General features: G+C 33.6%; 1 protein-coding gene across 12 annotated transcripts in view; it reads left to right on the top strand.

Annotated features, from left to right (window-relative positions):
* The first annotated feature begins 240 nt into the window (after positions 1–240).
* LOC111064145 (poly(rC)-binding protein 3) overlaps positions 241–26526 on the top strand; it is a 228161-nt gene continuing 201875 nt past the window's right edge. For 6 of the 12 annotated variants that reach the window (XM_039434085.1, XM_039434084.1, XM_039434082.1 and 3 more), the window contains exons 1-2: positions 241–374; positions 4313–4347. The gene's annotated coding sequence lies outside the window, so the exon portion shown is untranslated. The remainder of the gene's footprint in view (positions 375–4312; positions 4348–26526) is intronic. The other 6 variants (XM_039434078.1, XM_039434070.1, XM_039434079.1 and 3 more) reach the window with 1 other exon arrangement.

Genomic DNA, 26526 nt, shown 5'->3' with positions numbered 1-26526 from the left:
AGTAGCAACTGTTGGAATGTAAATAATAATTAAGTTTCAAAGTAAATTCTAATTTGACATGATCCAGAAGAAGACATACAAAAAAATGGTACTTTTCACTTGAAATAAGCTCTTCGATCAATAAACTATTGTCTACTCTAAATGTCAGTAATTCTTATCTAGTTTCGTTCAGATGGGATACACTGAAAGAGGTCTCATACAACAAATCTACGAGGGAAGCTGCTCAATTTCTGATCTGTTAAGCTGGCATCACTGTTTTTACATGTTGAAAGTCGCAAGTGGTGATGAAAGCCAAAGTTTCGATTGTGAATTTTTAATATTAATATTTAATTAAATAATTTACTGTCAAGTGTTAGATCTATTCCGTGTTCCAGGTGAGCTATTCTAATAATTACTGCATGTTTCAGACCTTTGTAGTAATTAAATGTAATATGCCGTAAAAGCGTTCATTTGATTCACTCCCGTATTTTTTTCTTCAAAGCTGTCATCATTTTTATTTTTAATTTAACTATATATTTAGGTCTATTAAACTTGTTGGCTTATTTTTAATAAAAATATGTCCTAATAGAGAATAGATTTATGATGTTGAAAAATGGATTACAGTGTTTGATTTATCCCAGTTTCTTATCGATGTCTAGGTTAGATTATCGTTAGTTGCTCAGATCTAGCCTTCCGGTTAGTTTTGAAGGCAGGCAAATAGAAAGGTTTTAGTTCAGTTGCTAAAAATATATTTCAGACCTATGAAAGAGAGTAATGATTCAAATCTATATAAATATAAGTTTTTTGAGTTTAAAAACAACTACCAGTTACAATAATATTTTAAAATTCAGGTATTTTTATTAAGTACTTATTTTAGTAGGTAGGCTATAGCCTTTTTTTTAATTTCAATAATTATGGGAACAGTTCTATATCTGGTGTACGTATTATCGATATTGAAAATATAGAATGTATTGCTATTGTACGATTGTAGCTGTATTTTGAATAGTATCATAATATTGCTATTTAAAAGCAAAACCTAACCTCCCCAACCTATCTTTTTACCTTAACCCTACATTACACGCATAGCGGCATAGACTACCGCACTTCTGCATATTCGTTCTTTTAAGGTGTCTTTTAATAGCTTACCATTTCCCAGTGCTTCCACGTTTTCTTTCATAATACTTTTCCGTAGTAGATGACAGTGTTGGTGGGAGTCTGGGGTCGTTTCTTCGGTGTGCAGCTGACTGTTGAAGTGCGAAGACCTCATTTCTAAGATAAATAAACTTCACAATTGCACTCAATAATCTTTTCTTTTTATTATATTATCCTTTTTAAATGTTATTTTCCTTTAATGCTGAAGTTGATAACCACTTTTCCTTAAATACTAATATTATTATTTTGTATTTTCATAGAAGCTTTTTTTTCTCTGCTAAACCAACAATTACATTTTACCAATATACAATTTTCTCAATTTCTATTTCAGTAATTATTGTGAATGAATAATATCGTATCAAAAAAGTTTTTCTCATGTACATCATCCATGTACAGCTCAAATTCTATGAAATAAGTTTGTGAAAGGTTTGAAAACATACAATCTACATATAGCGGCACTCATATCATTAATGTAATATCATTAGAAGGCGCCTAGCGTCTAGTTGAGGGTTAAAAACATTATAAAAACACATTTTATGTTCTAAACAGATATGTGATTTGATATTTTGATGTAGGTAGCCTACTATCGATAATACGTATACCAAATACGGAGCTGTACCCTCAATATTATTATTTGGTTAGTTGAATAGCTTAGTTACAGTTCTATTTCCATTAACGTATCGTATATTATTTTCAGTTTTATATTCAATACTTTGTTATTTATTCTAAACTAAAATTTTATACTATCGATAATTATATCGATGATACTTGAGTACTTGAAGCAGAGTGTCCTTTTCAGAAACCTTTTTTGGTGGGGGTGTATTTCAGTCTACTTCGGGACTTATCTTTTTCAACAAAACAGCTAATTTTCACCAACATTTGATTCTCAGCCAATGAACGTTTTTACACTTGAACCAATTGTCGCCGACATCTATCTGTCATTTATTTGTCACTACACCCATGTCCTCTGATTGGCCGAGAAGCAGCTTCTGAGAATGAACCAATCGGGGGGACATTCTGGGTGTCGTGACGATAAATGTCGGCCGACAATCGATAAGTGTAAAAAAGGACATTCATAGTGATCACTTTAATTCTGATTAAACCAGTTTGTAAGACCAGAGAGAATATAATACAACTTGTTACAAATCGTATTATTTTCTCTGACAGGACATAGGCTACCTCATTCAACAAGAAAGTTTGTACTACAGTAGTTGAATTGAAGTAGGCCTACAGTATTAGGCTATAGATTGTTGCAACCACAAATTTATCAAAATAACCGGTTTTGGTTGTTATACAGTTCTCAATGGTGAAGTATAATGAGGTCCACGTTATAATGGCAGTGTTTGATTGGCAATAGTATTGCTATCCTTGTCTATTATTCAACAAAGCGGATAGCGCTATCTCTTTCTCGCTTTGCTCTGTTGCCAGATCGTCTTTTAACAATGTAGAATTAATTAACAAAAAATTTCATCATGAAATTATTGAACAATATAATTTCTTGCTCAATAAAATATGATTGATTATTTTAAACGAGAATGAACAGTTGATATTACATCAATAAACCTGTATCAGCTACCGTCTATAGAAGGCATTGATAAGACAGAGGTTTGGCAACTTTGGTCTCTTATCTTTCTCCACTGCCATTATAACGTGTGCCTCACTGTAGAACTCGTATGTGTTTTAATAAATTTGTGGTGGTGAGGATTTCTAGGCGTTTTTATTTAGTATGGGTCTCAATATCACTTTCACTAGTACAAAAAAGTGCGTTCAAGTGTTAGTGGTAAATTATTATATTCCTACAGATACAAATCAGAAAATCAAATGGAAAACCACTGTGAGAAGATATTATTCGGATAAAATTATCTCTCCCTTCATAAATAATTTATTTATCATTATTAATAATTTACCAATCCATTAATGAAATTCGTATAGATTTATCTAATATCCTAGATTTTATCATCGTTACAATATTTACTGTTACTGTCTCTAAAATCCTCTATAGATTTTTCTAATTACTATTTTGTCATAGAAATTTCAATAATTAAAAAAAGGAGATTTGCTATTTTGTTAATATATTTGAAAAACGATAAATTTCATTTTGTCAATCAACTTTACAATTATTTTCAAACTTACACTGAATTTTAAATGCGTTTCTTTATTTGATTTGATACATGCAAAAAATATTTTATATTTATAATTTGAAACATAGTAAAACATTGTTCAATTTATATTTCTCCAAACATTATCAAATTTTACTAATGTTCGGAGTTTTGTCACAAAGTTTTCTTTCCAACTACAGAATTAAACTAAAAATTTACATTGTTTATCAAAAAGATTTTATTTAAAGAATATTGAGAATCATGTGATCTGTGAATCATGAAAAGTAAACTTATATTCTTGGATGAATAAATGAACGAGATCTTCTCTAGTCGGTGTTAATAGGGTATTTGCATGAGCGTATGCCAAAATTTATCATTGAGTTACAGCTTTTGAAAGTAAGTTAGTTGATGGGGGGAGATGACAAGTATCCGCTTTCTCACTAAGTTGTCAGTACAGTAACTGCGCGAGGCATATTTTGAACATGCAGGAAAGTTGAATGACAAGTTAAGCAAAATTAACTTTGGTAATACACTCGAGTGAAATGTTGCATCAATGAACTTTGGAACTTTGCTCTGCGACATGCTTTTGTCCTATAGTGAAATTGCTGAGTGGGTGCAGAATTACTTATGAAATTGTTCGTCGTCTTTCCACTTATCACTTGTATTTCTATTTCCCCAACTCATTCTTCTTATTCTTCTTCTTCCTTCTTTTCCGTTGCAGAACTAGGCATCATGTGTCGAAATAAAGTTTCTTCATTGCCAGACACCAATGATGATGATGTAAAGTTGAACTTTTTAATTGAACTAAAAAGTAGTGTTGATTATATAGGTCTACTATTTCTTGATCTGGAATAAAATTCAAAAGTCAGTTTTTCAAATGAAATGTTTTTGAGGATTCATATATTTGAAGAAGTCAATATTCATGCCATATTTCTTTTAATTGATTTCTGATAGAATAACTAATAATCTTTATTCTTTTTCCGAAGACACGATCGGTTCCGATTAAGAATGCCATTTACTCCCTTATGAAAAAAATAAATCTATAATATTATAAATAATAATTCGTTGCTATTCTGTTTCAGGGTTGAAATTCATATGAAGCTGTATTTTTGATACTGTGAGTACATACATAAAATAATTTATCTATTCATTTTAGGCTTTGAATGGTTTATATATTGTAGTAGTGTGTATGAGGGTTACACCTTACATGTTACAATATTATAATAACTAATGCCTCAATCATTTACATGAATACACAATACTAGTATCTCCTACATTAAACCTTCAATCAATCACAATTTCCTCTGTTGATGCCTTTCTTGCATACACATATTGTAGGTATAGCCTATGATGCATAAGTGTGTCGGACTGAAAATTATTATTAATCTCAGCCATTTGATGCATTCTGAAACTCGAGCGCTTTGGATGAGAGTTGAACCTCTTTGTACTCACTGAATTGAATGGCTCTGATCCATGAATACTTTCAAAGCATGGATAGTGCTTTCAATTTAGTTTGCATCCTCCAGTCCTGAAAAGAGTTGGTTTGTCGTAATGTATCAGGAATCATGATGGATAGCTTTATTCAGTTATCTCCTCAGGGGTCTCTTTCACTGGTTACTCTACTGGTTCACTAAGTGGATTGATAAATTTATTTGAACTTCAAGATGTTGTGAGATATATTTTTGCCTCAATTTATCAAATTTCAACTCTTGCATGTGTAGTCGTTTTACAAGGATAATATAAATCCTTGAATATAGATCTTGGGGATGATGCTGAACTTCTTTCACTAGTTTTTCAATAGGCGCTCTTATCAAGTTGATAGACTTACTTGAATCTCCAGATGTTGAGGAAAATAAAACGTTGATTCAAATGTAGATCTCCATTTATCAGCTAATCTGTGTCAAAGTTTAGACTATAAATACGTTTTGTTGAATCGTTTTTCTTTCATTTTAACAAAGTTGAAATTTCGCTTATCTATTCACCAACAGAAACTAGAGTCGCTGTGAAGTTTCCCTACAGGAAAGACTTCAATAATTTGGTAGTTTTGAATTTTTCAATTCACATTTCTCTTGTTCCACTGTAGTATTGTAGTGTCAAGCCAGACTGAATAGCAAAAATATGAAGTTTAACTTATATTTTTACAACAAATGATTCTGTTGAACAAACATCTCGCACAAAATTTTCTAGAATGATTTAACAAATGTACGAGTGAATTTGCATGTTGTCCTATGTATATCACATTGTAAACTATTGAATTATCATACTGTAGTTGTATAAATTATTGGATAATATTAATAATTATAATTATTATTGATGTTGAATTATGCTTCGCTACTTTTCACTCTAATGAAAGAATTCTATTTATTCGCAGTGACACATGTTCATTTGCCCCTGATGCTGTTTTGAGTGTGAGATTTTATTGGAGCCAAGATTTCATAGCTCGTAAACGTAAGGGATGCTAGTCTTGCTTACTTTGGACCCCTATTCTGTCCCTCTCTCTTAGCTTATAATATTTAATAGCCTGGGGCATCATAAAGCTGAAATATGAAGTACGTGATTTGTAGGGCCCCTAAGCATATATGGTAGCTTTGCTCGTTCATATACGCCTTATTTAATATTCTTTCTCGTATGTTTCTGCATTTTTCTTACCTTGTTACTTATGATGGTGAGATTTCATACATTTCAAAACTGCAATCACGGGCAGAATAAAACGCTGAGGAATGAATGTTTTCAACAGAAACTTTGTGGAATTGTCATAAGTAGAGTAATGACAAGCACAATTTCTCTGCATTCTCATTTGCTATGTTAATGTATTGTGAGAGTGAAATATACCAAGTATATTACTTGAATTCAAGTATTATTTTAAATAGCGCCAAATAACAAATGACATTTAACTAATTTGTGCAGACTTGAAGGAGAAATCTTTAGTATACTGTAGTTCAGTTGGAAATTGATTATTCTATCCTTGAATCTAAATTTTATTGAACTTCCTCCATCATATTAAATATGATTGTGTTGAATCAATAAAATTATGAAAATTATAAAAATCTGCTGAGTAATTAATTCAGAGACTGAAATTAAACTCACAAATTCATGTATATGGTATTTTTAATGCTGTATGCTTTTCATGGTTGTATTTCTCCCCTGGACTCTACTTCTCTAATTAATTATATTTTTGCTTTGCCCTTTTCTTTATTTATTTCTATTCTTCCCATGAAATCTTAAATTTTATGCATTTAACAGTGACATATGTAGCAAGCAATCAGATTTTGAGATTTTTCAAAATTTATTTTCTACTAGAAGTACCTCATTCATACGATAATTATGAGTATCTTGTGAAGGATTCATGTGCTCTCAAGTAGTAGCTCTTAAGATTATGCAAATTATTTTTACCAGTATTGCAAGGGATAAACTTGGTCATCTAAAGGCATAGAGCAGTGATTCTAGTAGAGCGGTTTACTAGAGTGTATGTATATGTATCACAGCTCTCACGGTAGCAAAGATTATTTTCTTCAAGAGAAAATTAGTACTCTGAAGCACTTGTTACACGTGTGCATCACTTGAGCAAGCAAGTTTTTAGATTTTTCTTCAAGAGCGCGCCTTGACAATAAATATGTAACTCCATTTGAAATAGCTTTCAAATACGTGATATAAGGTCTGGCTCCATTTTTCGTGTCGTACCCCTTTTTTGTTTGAAGTCACCTTTACCCCCAAGTCACCAACCTCCTCCCCTCTCACCTTTTCAAACTCTGCGCTTATTTTTTACGCTCACAAACATTTTTATATCCGCTACAGCTCAACGTAGAGGTAGAAAGAGAGCGAGTGAGAGCCTCGAATTCATATATGTATGGCTACCCACAAACAACATTCATTTTCTTTCATCTTTGTTTCTGGTTCATCTCCGGCCATTTTGTTTGGCCACCGATCTCAACATTATTATTGTTTTATCATTCTATTTTTGTGTGTGTGTGTGTGTGTGCTTTCTTGTCCACCCATTTTCATTTTTGTTTTTCAAATCGATAGCTGGGGATGGATATTCGTTGGCTGTGTCTTTTTCGAAAGTTATTACTACACGAGAGACGACAAGTTGCTTGAAAGTCACTTCAAACTGTCAGTATCCCTTATAGATAACACCAATGCCTCCTAGTGGCAACCAATGGTGACTGATTGAAGTGAGTCTCACTCTATCGACGCAACAAAACTAGATTATTGAACCTTTTTTCGTTTGGCAGCCATCAGCCATTCTTCATCTCCCGGCTTCTAGTTTTCCGCGCTATTTTGAGGTTTCCCTAAACGTTTTCCGGTTCAAGGGTTTGATGAAATTCTTCTCTCCACCTCGTCTCTTGCACTCACTACCTTTTTTATCTGCCAACCATGTTGAAATGTTTTTGCCACTATTGAGCCAAGCGATAGAAAGAAACTCGAGCTGAGTGAATCTGAGGTTTTTGAAAGTCAAAGCTGTTCTCAGTCTCTGGTTTTTGTTTATTAGTTTCGTCGCTGTATTTTTCGCATGTGGAACAGTTTTTTCTATAGAAAATATCGTTTTGTTGGTTTGACGATTGTATGCACGCTATTTATTTTGTCAGAAATATTATAGGTACCTAGAAAATATTTCAATAATTTACGTGAAATATATTTATATTCAGGGCCACTTAATTTATTATTTGTAAAATAACATCATAGTACCCTTTTTAATATAAATGTTTTCTGTTTTAATTTTTCAGGTATTTTATATTAAAAACTTCTCAAAAAAGTACTTGATGTTATTTTTTAATAATTTAATACAGAATCGAAGTTTATCTGTTATAAAAAATGTAACATAACAAGTACCTATACTAACATTCCATTCTTAGATAATATTTTAAATTCTTGCCGGTGAAATATTCCAAGTTTGCAGTAATTGTGTTAGTGAAGCCCTATGTTGCCCATAATAGGTTGTGTACAGGTATGCACTACCGTTCTATTTCCATCACTGCTTCTGCACTTCTAATGCTGCTCTATGGTTCTAAGGAATGCTATCTCTCAACAATGTGTAAATTATCGCAGTTCAAATTCATATTTCAAAGTACAGCATATTATGTGCTTTGAATATTCATCCCCTTACATGCAAAATCTTATAATCGATATTATAATAGTCCAATCAATATAGACATAGAAAGGGGGTGTGCTTGCAATTTATATTGTAGTTCTGATTTTTTAATATATTATTTGGGTACATAAGAGAGGTACAGAACCAATTTCTTCATGCAAAATTTCCTTGTGCTAGATACAGGTTTCCCTAAAACCTCGTATTTTCGGCTCATTTTCCAGTTTTCAGCTATTCTACCAAATCCCGTAATCGGACAGAAAAATTTGCTCTCGCTTTTTTCAGATATAGAATTCTGAATAAAATGAGATCATTCTGAACTCTCTATCTTCAATGAGTACTGAATTATGATTTTTCAAAAATTAGAGAAATCTGAAGAAAAAATCAATTTTGATTAATTTTAGTTCTATCTCATACAGATTTCCAGGTACACCTTACAATGCTCCTTGTATTGTGAAAAACACCTAATTTTCAACTTCAACCATCATCACCAACTACATTGTCCTCACATTGGTATTTCGCACAATGAAATAGGCTCATGAGGTTATGTTCTATGAGAATCACCTGTTAGATTCACTTCATTTCTGTATTTCCTAGTGGAGAGGCGCGCTTAAGGACACCTCAAGGATCAAAATTTCAAAAACTTATAACTTTTGACACAAAGCTCAGATTACATCGTACTACACTTCATTCTTCTCGGCTTGTCAAGGCGGTTCAAAATCATGCATCATAAGTCAAATTCGGTCAAACTTATGTCATTGTACGAAATACCAATGTGAGGACAATGTAGTTGGTGATGTTGGTTGAAGGTGTACCCTGGAAATCTATATGAAATAGAGCACTCTACCTGATATCAGATTGTAGAGCACAAAAATACGCTCAGAGGGATTTTGAATTATACATCTAAATGGTAAGAATCGGAAGATATTGTTAATCAAAAACTAAAATTCATCAAAATTGATTTTTTAACTCAATTTTTTTAATTCATCAAATTTCATTTTTTCAACTCAGTACTCATTGGAGATAGAGAGTTCCGAATGATCTCATTTTATTCAGAAGATTTTATAATCTAAGAAAAAGGCGAGAGCAAATTTTTCTGTCCGATTACGAGATTTGGTAGAAATAACTCAAAACTGGAAAATGAGCCGAAAATACGAGGTTTTTGGGCCATTCTGTATCTAGCACAAGGAAATTTCGCATGAAGAAATTGGTTCTAGACTTCTCTTATGTACCCAAATAATATATTAAAAAATCAGAGCTACAATATAAATTGCATGCACCAATGACTGGACTATAAAGTATATTCGCCAAAACTATAGTTTCAAAATTTTTAATCGTAATAATTTCTAAAACCTTGGCCACAAAATATTGCTTTCTTATAGAGAAAAGTAAGTTCAGTGATATAAGAAGAGATGACTGCAGGTTGTGAACACACTAGACAAACAAAAATATGACGAATATGTGGAAAATTGTGCATATATTTATGCAGTGATAGTCATTAGGATGTCATTATTATTTGTTCTTGTATTATAAATTTATATGAAACATATGTTCTGTCTATCAATTGGTGTATCTGTTTTTATCTGGTCTGCTGTTTTCTATCTTATTCATGATTCAATTCAATTCAACCATCTTTCTTACATAAAATTCAACAATTACACAGTTTGCAATAATAAATGCATTTTATTAACACTGAGAAATAACCACCAAGACACAAGAGATGGGAATGAACCACTGGCTTAAGTGAAATTAACTAATAATATTATATTCGTATATAGTTGATGTTTTGTCATTCCCATCAAATTAACGAATGATCTTGTTAACTCTTCATCATCTTTCATCTTTCTTCATCATGCATTCATTATACATTTTTCATCCTTTTTAAAATATAGGTGTTGTGTCCCTACACATCTTCATCACAAGTCAACTTTTTTATCAAAGTAAAATCACTTCGAAATTTATTTGTCTCGATTTTTAATTTGCCGTTTATAATATTAGATCAGGCTGCACCAAATTAAACATTTCAACGATCTGTGATTTGAGGTGAATAATTGTATCGTAATTTTTTATTCGTGTTTTATCTGATGGTAGACAAAGGCTCTGCCTCTGTATTATCGTTTTTTGAACATTGTTCCTCTGCCAAAACCTTCTACGTCTAATTAGGCCACATTCATTGTGATGTCGCTTGATAATTCCGACAATACTATGTCTTGTTTACTGTAGATTGTACACGATCGGATAGAATTTTGGGTTGATTGTGTTGGTTTGTTTTCACAACTAATTCAGGGTCAGTTTGTAGCTTCAATTTGGTTTAAGTATTATTCTTGAAAACCTGATTCAATACATTGTATTTTCCGAGTAGTTGTCTGTCTTGCAGTCTAATCGATTAACAGAACTCAATAAAAACGCGGTTTTAATTATTTTAGTCCTGTTAGGATATTAGGCTTCATGCGTTAGAGTAGAGATTTTTTGAAAAAAAACGCTGATATAGGAGCATAGTCACCTCTGTTTTGGTATAAACTACCTGCAACTATTAGCATGGGTTTAATTAGTTCAATCTTTAAGGATGCTAGGCTACCTGAAATAATATCAAATTATAGATTAAAAAACCTCTTCTGTAAGGAATGCTGATATAGATTAGTACCTTTATTAGATTGCTTTCTAGAGTGCCCTCTTCCACTTACCCCACATATAAGATATAGGAGAATATTCACCTTTATTTTGGTACAAACTACATGTAAAAATGAACACAGCCTCAATTTCGTTCAATCTGTAAGGATGCTAGACTATATGAATGAATATTAAGTAGAGTTTTGGAAAAAAGACTGAAATTGGTGCTGATTTAGGTACATGCCTCCATTTTACGCTTTTTAGAGCGCTCTCTTCCACTTAACCCACATCGGATATACGAGAGTTGTCACCTTTCTTCTACAAGTCACAAACTTTAAGAATTACTATTTTACATGAATCACGATAGGATTTCATACTTTTTACCGCATCAAATCTGATTAAATTACTCAATGAAAAACAAATTTGACTTTAATACAGTTACAGCATAGATGCCATCCCATGTAACGTGGTTGTGACGTCATGCTGACTTTATCCACTAGGAGCGCTGGCGCCAAATTTGGTTTGGGCGTTTCAGTCTCGACTCTCGACTGAGGAACAATGTGCATTACATTATTACTGATGTCGGCGCACGCTACAAAAGGCAAAGGTACCGCGTGGCTTGTACGCTCTGCAATTGAATTTCAGATAAATACAGCGCTTTCCCTTTCCCTCTTCCTCACTCTCTCTCTCTCTCTCTCTCCCTCTCTCTCTCATACAGTCTCTCTCTGTCTAGCTCTTACCTCTTACCGCAAATTCAGCCCCCTTTGAACCCTGCCTTCCCATTTGCGTCGAACCTACCTTTGGAAGCAAATGACGCTTTCAATGAGAGCCCATTGTCTGCAAAGCCTACACTCATTTCATCCCCTACCAGCTGAAACAATGACCAGTCTAATTCAATCATCAAACCATAAGTCGATCCCTTTTTGAATAATTGAAGCAGTTTATTATGAAGTTAATCTGAAATTACACAAAAAATATTGACTACCTACTTGATTTATGAGTCAGTTTTCTAGTATTTATGAGATACTAAATGCATAGTTTGTAGAGAATATAAAATAAAAATAAATAAATAATTTTATTTCCATCATAAATTTCACTTGACATTCATTTTAAGTATTGGAAATTTTATGACCACTTTGACAAGTTGTGTGGTCATTGATAGTAATGTATTTAATTGTAATTTCTAAATTGTTAAGACATAGATTAATTTTTTTTTTGAGTTCAGTTCATCACTTTACAGACATTTTAGCGCACGACGTCTGTAGCATCCTGTAAACTTTAATCACTATTCCCCACAAGCCAAGATAACCAGCAAGAAGCAAAAAATCAAATATAACAAGACAACATACATGAGTAGATCTCCGTACAGCACAATGATATCAGCATAATTATTATATATTTTTTACGATTTTATTTTGTTCGTCGATCTCACCGTGCTTCCCCACTTCGTTTTTAGTTTTGGTTTATTTTATTTTTATTCATAATAATACCTCTCTCCAGATTGAGTTTTGTTTTATTTGTTACACTAGTTCTATTCTTTCTTAAATAATTTTTTTCTATTTTTATTGTATTTATAGTCATATTTTTCATAGCTATGAATAGTTAAATTTAAGATTATGTATATTGGATGCTACTAGACAACTCGCTCCTCTCTCACAGGCATGTGCCCATAAGAGGAGCCTCCAATGGAATGTATTTTTATTTTTTACATACAAATGTATTGTTAATCTTTTTTGGAGAATAAAGTATTTCAATTTCAAAAATACAAACATACAATTAACAAGAAAAAAAAACAAAGCAGCATACAAAAACAATACCCAAACTGAAAAAAAAACTGGATTCATGAATTTCTAATCAACATAATCAACTCTAAATAAACTGTAATACAAAAAAATTCAAACCGGGTTAATTCTTAGAACATCAACATCCGTTTGGACCCATAGCCATGCTTTAATTTTCTTTAAAAAAAATTCTTATTATTACATTTCCTGATATCTATTTGCAAACTATTAAAATATTGTGTACCCAAGTAACCAAAAGAATTTTTGAAAATCATTTTACTAACTTTTTGAGATCTGGAAAAATTTGAAACTGCTCGTCTAGTATTATAAATCAAGTTATCTGTACCCGTATTTCCACTTTTTCATAGAATAATCGCAGAACCCTGAATACAAAAAGATACTGAACCGGCAAGACATTAATTGTTTTATAAAGTGGAAAAGAGCTTTCACGCCTTGGTTTCTTCAGAACTATTCTTATAAAGTGATTTTGAGTAGTTCTAATTGGTTTTATCAACGTTTTAAAGGTGCCACCCCAGCATGTTATGCCATATTGCAAATTCGAGTGTACCAATGCATAGTATAGCATTCTTAACACTTTTTCATCACAGAAGTTTCGCAAGTAATAAAATTTCCTGATTGACATTGTCATCAATGCAATTTATTAATTTGGTAATTCAATCTCATTTTCTCGTCAAAGATTAACCCAAGATACCTGAATTGCTGAACTTTTCCATTTCTTTGTTATCATAAATTAAGTTACAGTCGAAATCGAATGGTCTGGTACTAAAATTTATAAACTTTGTTTTTCCAACATTTATTTCCATATTATTTTTAAAACACCAGCCACTCAGCAGCCCAAGGTCCTGAACTACCTTATTGTAAATATCCTGAGGATTTTGACCAGTATAAAAAATTGCTATGTCATCGGCAAATGCAGAAACATTACCATTGAAATTCTGGCCTAATAAATCATTGATAAATATAAAAAACAAGGTTGCCGATAGTATTGACCCCTGGGTCAACCAGGAATATTTGAGTTGCCTGTTGAACTTGGAACCCACATAAGTATCCCAATAAGTATCATAATTAAATTAGTAAGTCGAATGAAAAAGACTAAGAAATTGTCAAAAACCACATATTATTTGTGGTTTTTGACAATTTCTTAGTCTTTTTCATTCAATATGAATAATTACCACAATATCAACTTCTCAACTACACAAAAAAATTAGTAAGTATTGATATACCGACTATAAAATATTGCAAATCTCATGAAATCCTCTAACTACAATATTAATGTGGTTTCCCAGATATTAGTATCTGTGTACGGTAGGCCTACCCGGTAAAGTGAACATATTATTCCCATGCATGAGTTCCAATTAGACTATTTGTACTGTGTGGAAATGGTCACATTAGTTATCTGGAGTATTATTAATTGCATGATGCAATCATAAATGCAATTAATAACTCAAAGCTTTTGAACTATTTCTCTTGACTTTCCTCGGTTTTCATTAGAATATCTGTCATTGTGATAATATTTTTACTGTACAGTACACTTACACTGATATCTAGGAAACCGCATTAATTGTAGGTGGAGGATATCATGAGATTTGCAATATTTTAATGTCGGTATGTTAATTCTTACTATAATAATAATAATATCGAGTGACCTGGCTGGCTCAGGTGTGGTGTCAGAGTTTTCAGGTCGCAACTGATCAATTTCAGGGCCTCTGACATGACCTAACGACTGCTTTTTAGGCAGCCGGGACCTACGGTTTAACGTGTCCATCCGTAACACGGGAGTGGCCCGAGATAAATATCTTATTAATAATTTTTACTAATTTAATTATGATACTTATCAAATTCTGGGTTGCATCAACTAGTATAAGCTATTGTGAGTTGACTAATCATATTCGATCATTCGATAATCATATTTCTGGGTTGTACCAAAGTTAAAATAAGACAATATTAAAGACTAGCAGGTAACCCGTGCTCCGCATGGGTTTAATTTAAAACTTGAAAAACTGAAAACTTGACCTACTGAAATTTTGGAGAATTTAAAATAGGCTTATAACTGTCCTCGGTAAATTCAGAATCTTTATGCAAAATTCCAAGTTAAATAATTCAGACGTGATGATGCGTCCTACGTGAATTTCCTATCCCTTAACTGTATAATCCAGTTCTTTCCTTCATTATAGTATAGATGATTTATTATTATATTACCTATTCTGATTACCTATGGTTGCACCAAGGATATACTATCCTGAATATGATATATTCTAATACCTATTTAGTATTGCGCTGAATCTATCTTCTAATACCCATCTAGCATTGCTCTGATCTGAAATGCTAAACTGGGATTGAAACTGATCTATTTTTAGTTCAATGCAGCGTTAATGATATCGATCATCACGAATACTTCCACAATTCCGATTCTTGACATAGAAAATAAGATATTGATTAATATCATCAAACCAATTACATACACATCGATTTTTGGACGTTCTACTTTTCCGCCGTCTTTATAAATTCTACCAGATTAAACTAAGGTACATTGGATTGATTGGGACTTGGCAAACACATGAACACAGTCATCATCAGTTTGCCAAGTTATGTTTAAACTAATAGAATTTATATGGACGGCAGAAAATAGTGCGTCCAAAAATCGATTGGTGTGTAACTAGACTAATGTTCAAATATAAACTAATTTTGACTCTTGACCTAACGGTATCTCAACTTGGTGAACTAGTCTCTTGAATTCTTAAATCGTACAATTTATAAACGCTTCTACAAAATAGTTATTTGTGCAACTAGTACGCAAAGTGACAGTTTGCTGCACCGAAAGAAACGTTTACGCACGAGCCGTAGGCGAGTGCGGAATAATGGTTTCTTGAGTGCAGCAAACTAACTTTGCGCACGTATTTCACATTAAATTTTTCCTACAGTTACCATTGAATATGAAAAGTGGGTAATTATGGGGAAAATTTCCTGAAATCCATCAAATGTTTTTCTGTGTAATTTTATTATTAATAAAAACCTTAATTATTTTAAATTGAATAATAATAATTAAATTAATCAAGGCACATAATGGCAAGGCAACGCCGTTCTCCACTGCCATTATACCGTGGACCAGTGGCGGCTCGTCCTATGTGTTCAATGGTTCATTGAACCCCCAGAATTGAATCAACTTCCTACACAATGATGAATTTGCAACTCAAATAATTATATTTCTATTTTATACTCATTAAATTACATCACAAAATTTTTCATCTACGTAAACTTAATGTCGATGTTTTGCGGCCGGTGCCTGAGAGCCCGGAGTGGCTTGCTTGAAACAGCACCGAATGGAATGGTGGAGATGGAAAGCAGTGTTCATTTACCGATGTGAACCCAGAAACAGGGCTGGGTATGGTAGTGGAACGGAGGAGGGGAATCGGTTTGCTAGCACGGATTTGGTTCACAATCCTGTGTGAACCAAGTTTGCACGAGTTCATCCGAGAGTAGCCGAACCTAGCCGAGGCAAGTGAAGCATTCGGTAAACCTCGGAATGAATCGTGAGTATTCGTGATACGGATACAGTGCCATCTTGAACTTGCTTATAACCAATAAATTTAAATTTGGTGGCAGTAAACAGTAAAAAAGCGGTAAACAAGAAGTAGCCTAAGCGTGACAGTTTTGAGGTTATACGGTATGGTTACGGGTATACACTGTTTACAGTGTTGTGATAGATCTCACTGCATTTTTCGTTATATAAATTTGTTTTGCGTGTAGAAGAATATAGTAATTTCTAGTGTGTTTTGTGTATTCGTGAGTATTTCTAGTTTGTTCATTTTCTTTTAGTGAGAGTGTGAATATAATTTATTGTGTTACCATAACAGCATTTTGATGAAGAAATATGAATAAGGTTCAGTATTTGTTAAATACAAACAATATTAATATTGAGGGTAGGTGTAAAATAAAACATAATGGTGACCAACTCTCGAAGTAAAAATCAAACAAGAAAAATATGAACAGGACAAAAAAATTATATTTGTAGAAAATAAGCTCAACCTTTGGGGTGTAATTATTATCGATCACGTTTACACTTGATTATGCGCAATACTCTATATCCTATTGACCTTTCTCTCCAATAGATCATGAGGTTGAACCCCCAAGCTAGAAGATCACGAGCCGCTACTGCCGTGGACCTCACTATCACCATACCAAAGTCAGTGTTACCAACTTAATTTTGATTTTTCTGCACTGGTGCTCCATATAACCTACTAACTATTTTGCGTTGTCATGCTGCAAATCTGGAGTACGCAAAGTAATACTTTGCGCACTAGATCAGAAAAGTGATTATTTGCGGCCTGCAATGGTCACTTTTCAAGGTATCTGTAGGAAAACATATTTTCTACTTGTAGAATATGAACTTACAAGCTTGATGTATAATAATTACTTACAATAATGTACTTATTGTATAAATGAATAAAGAATAAAAATAAAAATGATGGGACTAGAGAAATGTATGTTGTTTATTAAGAACTCGTTCTGCTATAAGTATTTTTTTTCTTTAGCAGCTGTCCCTATCCATCATCTGATTTTGTGTTCCTAATCTGTAATTTTATATTGAAAACTTTTCAATAAAATGGTACTATGATGTTATAAATATATAACTCGTTCATATATTGTTACTACAAGACGATAGTAGATACGACCACAATGTACTACAAGCTCACAGGAACTGACCAGATGCTATAAGATGCGGTCATAGGTTGGCCAGACAAGTAGATTAGCATGGACCATGTTCTGTTTGTTGTGTGCTAGCGTAGCCAGTACCAGTAGCCATGTTGGCGCATCCATCGTGAGATTCACTTGCAACTATCAGCATTAATTGAATAGTAAACATCGATGTTACTTATAGCGATAGCTGACATTTGAGCATAGGTGTCGCTAGCGTTACTACAGTTTATACTGTGTGTGCATAGTGTTTAATATACATGGGGTGCGGTGTTGGTTGGGTGATGGTGGGAGGGGGTTGTTTGCGGACTTTGGATCCTCCTCTTCCTCCTTGGGGATAAAGCAATCAGTCGGAAGGGGGGGCAGCTTCTGCTGCATTAGAGTGGCCAAGGTACAATATCTGCACTCTGTGTGTCGGTTTATGTGTGTTTGAATGGTTGCAGGTGATCACATCTATGTGGGTGGGGGGGTGTTTGTAAGGTAGTATTGTACAGGGTGATTTTTTAGTCCTGTTACCCAATTTTTGATGTAATTTATAAACGGAAATTTGGGTATTAATAAAAAAATAATATTTGTTATTTACAAAAGAAAATTTATATTTTATTACTCACATTTCTTAGATACTTAAAATTATTACACCAAATGCTCAAAATGTCCACCCATTGAGGTTATACACGCTCGGACTCTTTTCACCATATTAGCAGAAACCTTTTTCAGAGTTATATTGGAAATATTCGTGATTAAGTCTGTAATATTGGCTTTCAGTTCATCAATATTGTGAGGATTGTTTTTGAAGGCCTCAGACTTAATGATGCCCCACAAAAAGTAATCAGGGGATGTGAGGTCTGGAGACCTTGGAGGCCATAAACCCTTGCTTATTATTCGATCAATGAAAACCTGTTGTTCTATGGTAAAAGACATTCTGTTCATAACACGACCGGAATCATCACAAAATGTTACACAGCTTAAGGATAATAAACTCGCACTGCCTTGTGTATACTGAGTGAGTAGGGCTACCAACTTCGTGCAACAAAACAAAATTTCCCTTTATTAGGGAAAAATTACCATGTATTAAAGATAGGGTAACAGGACTAAAAAATCACCCTGTAGTTCAGGCGGAGTGGTAAGATTGTTGGGGGGGGGTTTGATGAGGTGTCCATGACAGGAGTGTGTAAGGTATTTGGGAAGGCAGCAAGTGTTTGCTTGCATTGTAATTTGGGATACTGTACTTCTTTCCTCCGAAATTACCAGTGGAAAGGGAAAGGGCAGTGTTTGTATTGTAATGTTGGATCTTCTTTCCTTCCAAATGACCGCAGTAACACCGTTTGTATACTGCTACATAATTAGTGAGAGTAGGTTTGTGGGTTGAGTATTTTTTGGGGCTCTGTGTTGAATTTTGCCGTGCTGTTTAAATAAAAACAGCAATGTTGAATTTTGTCGTGCTGTTTAAATAAAAACAACAGTGGAAATGACTGATTGAATTCAAAATTGATAAATTGAAATAAATTATGTAACCTTCATTTATGTAGTGTGAAAGTATCGGCCATTTCACCAGTTTATGAATATATAATTAATTCGTGTAAATAAATATCAAGAATGAAGAATGTTTAATTGTTACAAATAGAATTGCACTGACAAGAGTCATTGAATACGGTAATATTGATAATTTGTATACAATTACACGTTATAGAATACTACAAATCAAAATGCAAGACAACTTTTAACTGTACATACTTGATCATGTACATAATACTACTGTATGAAAAGACATGCAATTTTATGGTATCTTGAAGATAAGGAATTGATGCTATTCTCCAGTGCTAGAAGTGGAAATAGTAGAGTACTATTAACGTATTTTAAAAGCTTGTTTCTTGTTAATTGATAGATGAATAAGATTATCTTTTTCTTTGAATTGTATCTACTTTACCTTATTGAATATTTTTCGGAAATTGAATAGGATTCGACCTTATTAATATCAGACTAGTTCTTGTATTTGCTGATCCAGTATCAATCCAATTATATATAATATATAATCCAATTCAAGTGATTCCATGTATTACACTCTACTTCCCATCTAACCTATCAACAACTGCTTCATGTTATCATCCTTTCATCAAATGCAAATGAATCAATCACATCAGAGGGTGTTCCTTTCTGTAGTCGATATGGGAAGAGCGGCGTCTTGTGTACAGGAAAGCACAATTTCTAGCAACTTGAGTTGCTTACACGTAATATTGAATAAATCACGTGCACGCGCGTTCTATCTGTGCCATTCCTTTATCAAATTTGCTTCTTTCTGGTATAGTATCTCATTTTTCACATTTTGCTGCCGTCATTCTATTGCACTGGAGAGAGGCTCTCCCGTGTAGTTGCCATGATTTATACGGAAGAGGCTCCACAGTAGACCTATTCGTGTTCTCACTCACTTATTTTATCCATATTTTCGTCCTTTTTACTCTCTTTTCACCTCATATACTTCCTTACCTTCACTCACCTAGTAGCGTCTTCTACGAGGTAGGCAACTTTCCTTCGCTATGACTTCTTGTTCTGAAGTCCAACATCCAGTCTTGTATACGCTTTCATTTCATCATAAATATACGTTTTGCCAGCTCGTTCCAGTTTTGAGCGCTGAACCGCTTTTATTTATTTTGTTTCTGACAAATGAAACATACAGTTGTCGATCCCGGTACGCTTGTTGGAACTGGCTTCTTCCTCACTTTATTTTCTCTATCCTTTCTCTCTTGTCTTGGTCCTTCTTCTCCCCTCTCTTTCTCCTGTCGTTGCCTTTTTTCGGAAAATAAATACTGCTGACAAGAGCATTTCCGATCAAATGCCATGAAAAAAATCCAGAGGAAAAACAACGGTCTGATTCGAATTTGCATCTCTGGCAGTTCTTTGTGTGTGTATATTTGTGAAGCAACAACGCTCAATGAACAACGAAAAGGCTTTTATCAGCAGCAACTGCTCGCTCCGAGATTCTATTTTCTTTTCTGTATTATTTGTATTGAAAGAAACATCCACCTTTATTGATGTCTGTCGATAGTAATTCGGTCAAAGAGCTTTCTTCTACCTTTCGTAACTCATTTGTTTGGAAATTGCTACTTTCCACTCTTGACGGGCTAGAAAAAGACAAAAGTACTGTTTTATTTTTATATCTTGTAAATTAGATCTGTATAACAAGAAGTCGTCAACATTAATATTATTGGGAAATCTAAGAATGTTGAAATAGAGAGATGAAATGTTGAAACTATTTATAAATCATTCATTACAACGAAATATATTACAACATTATCGCTACTGTAAACGAAATAACGGGGTAGAAGGACGTTTAAAACACTATCATGATTCTTTCTCCTTTATTGTTGTAATATACCACAACACAAAAAATATTATACTTATGAGAATTGATGTACTTATCTATGCTGTTCATATCTTGAAAACAAAATTGTTGAAATGAGAATATTATTGTTATGGATCCAAAAATTACACCAAATAATTTTCTGTGATGTGTATTGAAATCGACTTGATATTGTTAAAACCACTAATTTATTAGGCTAAAACAAATTGAGTTACTAGTTTATGTTGCTAGAGATTAATATATAATAGTGTAACAACCGAAAGTAGTATCTCATTTGTTTTATTAACCTTATAAATTAGTTTTCTTGGCAATATCAAGTCATTTTTTCATTCATCACAGCTAATATATGCTGTTACACTATTATCAATCTCTAGTAAACTCAATGTTTACTAAAGTCAATATGAGAAATAATGTTGCTAGAGATATAATGATGTAACAACCGAAAGTAGTATCTCAAATTTGTTTCAACCTTATAAATTAGTTTTCTTGGCAATATCAAGTCATTTTTCTATTCATCACAGCTAATATGCTGCCGTCAATTATGTTGAGTCAAAAAGGCAGTATATGATGATCGATCGTTACGCCCCTTGGAAAATGTGTCAATAAACAATAGTACTTTATATGGATACGCATTCATCACAGCATTGTCGAAAGAAAAACACAATGGAATAGGTTACATCAAGAAATGCTGAGTCAAATAAAACATGATCAATTCGCCCTTTGGAAAATTTCTCGATAACCGATAATACTTTCACTCACATGGATACGCATTCATCACAGTATTGTCGAAAGAAAAACAATGGAATAGGTTACATGGCTGCTTTCACACGTGGATGATAAAAATGAACGACTGATGTCGTCTGGGGAAGTGTAGAGCTGTAGAGCTGTAGAGTGTAGAATGGCATTGGCCAGTGATGGAAGAAAGCTGGAAATCAAATTTTTGCGCGAGTTACAGCCCCCCGGCAGCAATTTTTTCCAGAACCAATCAGACCGATTGCCGGGCAAACCAAGCGTCCAGCCCTTTTTCCAAAATGATCCACCTCTTGATCCCACCGGTGGACCGTCGCTCCAAAAATTACTGTATTCGCTCTCAATTTTCAAAGCCCTTCTATCTCTATAATAGCATTACTAGGTGGTACTCTCCTACAATCCATATATCGTATCATGTCGTGCCTCTATCGCAATGGTATCCATCAGAATTTATTTCCTCAGTTGGTAGCCAGCTCAGTAAAAACAATAGCGTTGAACAAGAATTTTTCTGGTCGAATTTTCAGGGAGAAAAATTGCTGCAGCACTGCGATATGTATTGTTCTGCACTGCACGAATGTTTGCTTTAATTCTGGAAATATAGTACAGTACCATTGGAACACCGTGATAAAACAATAGAAACTGCTTTTTACTCTTGCATTGCTAATCTCTCATCTTATATATTCTATTACATTGCAATATTTAAGTAGGCTCTATCTATTCTTCCAAGTCGTGATTTATCCATTTTATTACACTATTTATGTAATCGTTATTCAACAATAATTTCCATGGATCTTTCTTAAAAATCTTATTTAAAGTCATAAAATGCATTTGTCTTTCTGATATGCATTGAGCTAGCTATGCATTAGCTACTATATTTACTGAAATATAGCTCCATACTATTTGAATTTTGTTCAATGCTACGTTATGAATCTGAGCTCTTTACTAATTTGTGTAAATGCTATTTCACTACTAGTGCTTGTGTAACATTAACAACACGAACTTATTCATTCAATTATTTTCACATTAATCATAAAACTGATAACTGGTAGGTCTACAGTGCAAAACTATTATTTTCAGTATAATGAAGTTTGCAAAGTTGTAATGAACTTTACAAAAAGTAAGTGGACCTTACAATTTATGAATTTGAGTCAAATTTTCAGACCATGTTGTTCCTGAAGCAAGTATAAATCGATTTATGAGAGTGCTTCAAGGCAAGTAATGTTTAAAATTGTACGAGACGAGGCGTTGTTCTGTATTTGAACACCTGCTCAAATTTGAAAGAAAGGTGTCAAAGTAACAAACATCGATATCTCTCTGCCTTTCTCGGTTCGTTTCCTGGATTGAAACAACAGTTTATCAGATTAAGTTATTCAAATAAATACAAGTCAATTTTCTATCGTGTCTCTTTGCCTATGTCAGGTCAATATACTCTTATATTTGCCAGTTTCTCTTCAACTTCTACTTTTTACTTGCTTAAAGTCTTGTGCACACCTTTGCGATTTGCATGACGGCAACGAAGCGGCAGAATTTTTAACTCATGGTTAAATGGATAAAGTATTCGCCGTCGCTTTATGCGAATCGCAGTGAATCTTAATACAGATTTTGCATGACAGTGCTCAAGGCTTTGGCCGGTCACTGACGACAGGACAAGTGTGTTCACACGTCATGCTCGACAGATAAGCTTTGTCATCGGCGAAAGGCTTCGAACAAAATATTTTAGGTTACAAAAATCTTTGTTTTTTGTAGTTTTTTTCTTACCTGGTCTATTTGAGGTTTATTTATTTTTGTATCATTGTAATTTTAAAATTTCCAGTGGTTTATTAATTTATTGCTATTGGTAGTCTATTTTATGTTAGAAGCTGCTTTCAAACAGCTCTTTTTGTTAGAAGCCTTTCGCATGAATATCTTTTTGTTCAAATTTAAGACATGTCCGTACACAGATGTTCTACGATGATGACACATGTTCTCCACACTTATCTTGTCGTAAGAGGCCGGCCGTAAGTACGCACGTATACCGGTAGTGAAATCCATCCGTTATGAAATTCAATTTCTTATTGTTCTAATGCTCAAACTTTCAGCTAAATAGGAAGCTTTGATGTTGTAAATAAGGGATGCCGACAGTAGTTAATTTTACTATAGTGAATTTACACATTAGTAACCTTACTTATCTGTTCCACGTGCCCGTGCTATCTTCCCATAATTACTCATGTTTGGGACATTCAATTATTGAATAGTGTCGATGAACCACACAATATCAATATCGACACACATCTGATCGATGGTATGGTGACGGTGTTGACGAAACCCGAATTCGGTGGTGAATTTGATAAATTATCTTGTTGTATTTGCATGACGGCTGGTGAAGCCTAATGCTCAAGGGGTGGATAAAAGGTGTTATGGGATGGGCTGCGTGAGTGAGTGAGAGGGTTGAGGGATGATTTAGGGATAGAACAGCTCCCGGGATCAACGAAGAACAAACTGTTTTGGTGTAGTCGGTGTGTCGTTTCTGTGTGTGATGCGAGATGAATACGCGTCGGTTTTGAATGAGCCGTGTTGTGTCGTGCCGTGCCGTTGACGTTGATGACCGTCGTTTGTTTTGCATACTAATGCCCCGGCAGGTCGCCGTTAAACCCTCAGCTTGAGCTGCCGCCCTTTCACCTCTGTTGTTCTCCGGATCAACTGATAGACCGACGCACTCACACTCACACCATCCATCTTCAACACACTAACATCATTACTGATCTGTCTGGCTTTTTGTGGCGTTTAGAAAGTTAGTCAGTCAGTAGGTACTAGAAACCCTGAAGTGAGGGAGGGAATGCACTTGTATTGGATTGAACGTGGAATCTGTTTTCCTCGTTACTACTCCGACTTTAGCTGACGTTTGGTAGTCGTTTTTCCTGTTTATGTGTTCTTTCCCTTAAGCTCTGATTCTTCCATTCGAATAAAACATTGTGATTCAATTCCATTATTTTTTCAAAGTATTACCTTATTCTCTCAATGATTTATCATCACATTACGTACATCACCATCATGATGTGAATAATAATTATTCATTATCATTTTAATTTCATGGAAATGGCTTTGTTTTCAATCTTGGTTTGTTATGTGTAATATCTCTATTAGTTATTATTGATGTTGTATGATTTGTAATATTTCATACGATAAGATGTTGATTTCATTGATTTGCTAGATGTGAAATCTCTATTGGTAATTATTGATAATCGTGGTTTGTTTGGTGTAATCTCTATTAATAGATTGCTGTTGTATGATTTGTAATATTTTATCCGATGTGATGTTAATTCTATTGGTTTGTTAGGTGTAAAATCTCTGTTGGTAATTATTGCTATTGTATGATTGTAATAGTTTGTCCTTCTAAAATGTATGTTAATTATTGCTATACTATGGTATGTAATATTTTCTCTTCTTAAAATGTGATGTCATCATCATTAACTTTGAATAAAATGATTGAGACACTTTCATATTGAAGAAAGTACTCCAAATTTCAGAAACGTTAATTCTCAATTGTATAACAATTGAGGGAAAGGTTTTTGAGTAAATTCCAGTGTCGTTTTTAATAGAAATTCTTCATACGATTGAATGCGGAAAACTGTTTATTTGATTTGAATTGTTTCAAAACTATAGCCGTTCGACACATATTTATGTGAGTTTCATTCCTTTGAATCCTCTTGGTTCGAATGAAATTAAACGTTTGTTGATCGTGGAAATGAGGAAAATAACAAGAATTTGAGGATTGTTCGATATTAATGACGATCTGTTCTACAAGAATCTCACTGTTTTATTATGTATTGATATTTCACATTTTTACAATGTTTATGTTTATAATATTGATGGAGGATGAAATAACGTAAATGAGTCCATCCAACCCAAACCTGGACGGGTATCATGATGAGTTCGTGGAGCGTTCAAAATGTTTGGGGTTTGTGCATATGAGTGTATTGAATGTGGGGAATTTCAAGCTGCATTTGTGAGATCGGTTTAGATGGAATGCTGTCATTCATTCGATTGCTGTGTAGGTTTCAATTTTTGAGGCAAATTTGAAATAACAACATCGGTATCCCCATCGAACAGGAATTCACTTTTTGCAATCCCCTCTGTGGGCTGTCATTTTTCTGATCATCATATCATGTTCTCGAACATGTTAATGGAGGTACAGTGTTTTGGAAATTGTAGCGAGCTTCTATGATAGTTACCCCACCGTTTCGAGTAATGCTGAATTTTTCACGATTCCAAAGTGGAACTTACCATGTTTTTGAATGTTCCTCATGTAGTCAGATTTTGAAACTGATATATCCTGTACAGGATATTTCATATTCATCGATGTACCGGTTAAAAACTTCATCTGTTGAAATCATTTTAAATAACATAAAATTCAAGTAATTGGATGCTGATGAATGAATGACTAATCTTGAAATTATCGTCAATAAATTCAATTGAATACCTTCAATTTGTTATTTGAATAGTGTTTATATTTGTTGCAAGTCAGAAGAAATGAATAATTATTAGGAATTCTGACCTCCAAAGTTCGATAGTAATGTCAAACCTCATTCAACAACAACAATTCTGAAGCATCAGTTACCTACGGTACCTGAGAAAAATTATGAGAAATTTACTTTAAATGCTGTACATAATTTTACGCGGAACAAATAAACAGAAAGATGTTGATGCATTGTCATTTTATTAATCGTAAAATAGATTAACAAATGCCTATCACATGAGCAAATACAATTACAAGCATTGCCCACCCATCAATGAATTTTATGGGATTTCCATCAATATTGGAAATACATAAAGAGATAATTTTAGTCTATGTAGTGGCATTATTACTAATTTTCATACCTTTCATACTGTACTCTATTATAATGAACCAGTACACTATCAATGGGATCTAGCAGAAATTAATCATGCGATACAATAGCTTCTTTCAATTCTAATAGAAAGTAATCTACGTAAGCCACAAAGGAGAGGCAGTACTTG

This window comes from Nilaparvata lugens, chromosome 8 (genome assembly GCF_014356525.2).
Source record: "Nilaparvata lugens isolate BPH chromosome 8, ASM1435652v1, whole genome shotgun sequence".
Taxonomy (NCBI): domain Eukaryota; kingdom Metazoa; phylum Arthropoda; class Insecta; order Hemiptera; family Delphacidae; genus Nilaparvata; species Nilaparvata lugens.
This window is presented reverse-complemented; position numbering and strand designations above follow the sequence as displayed.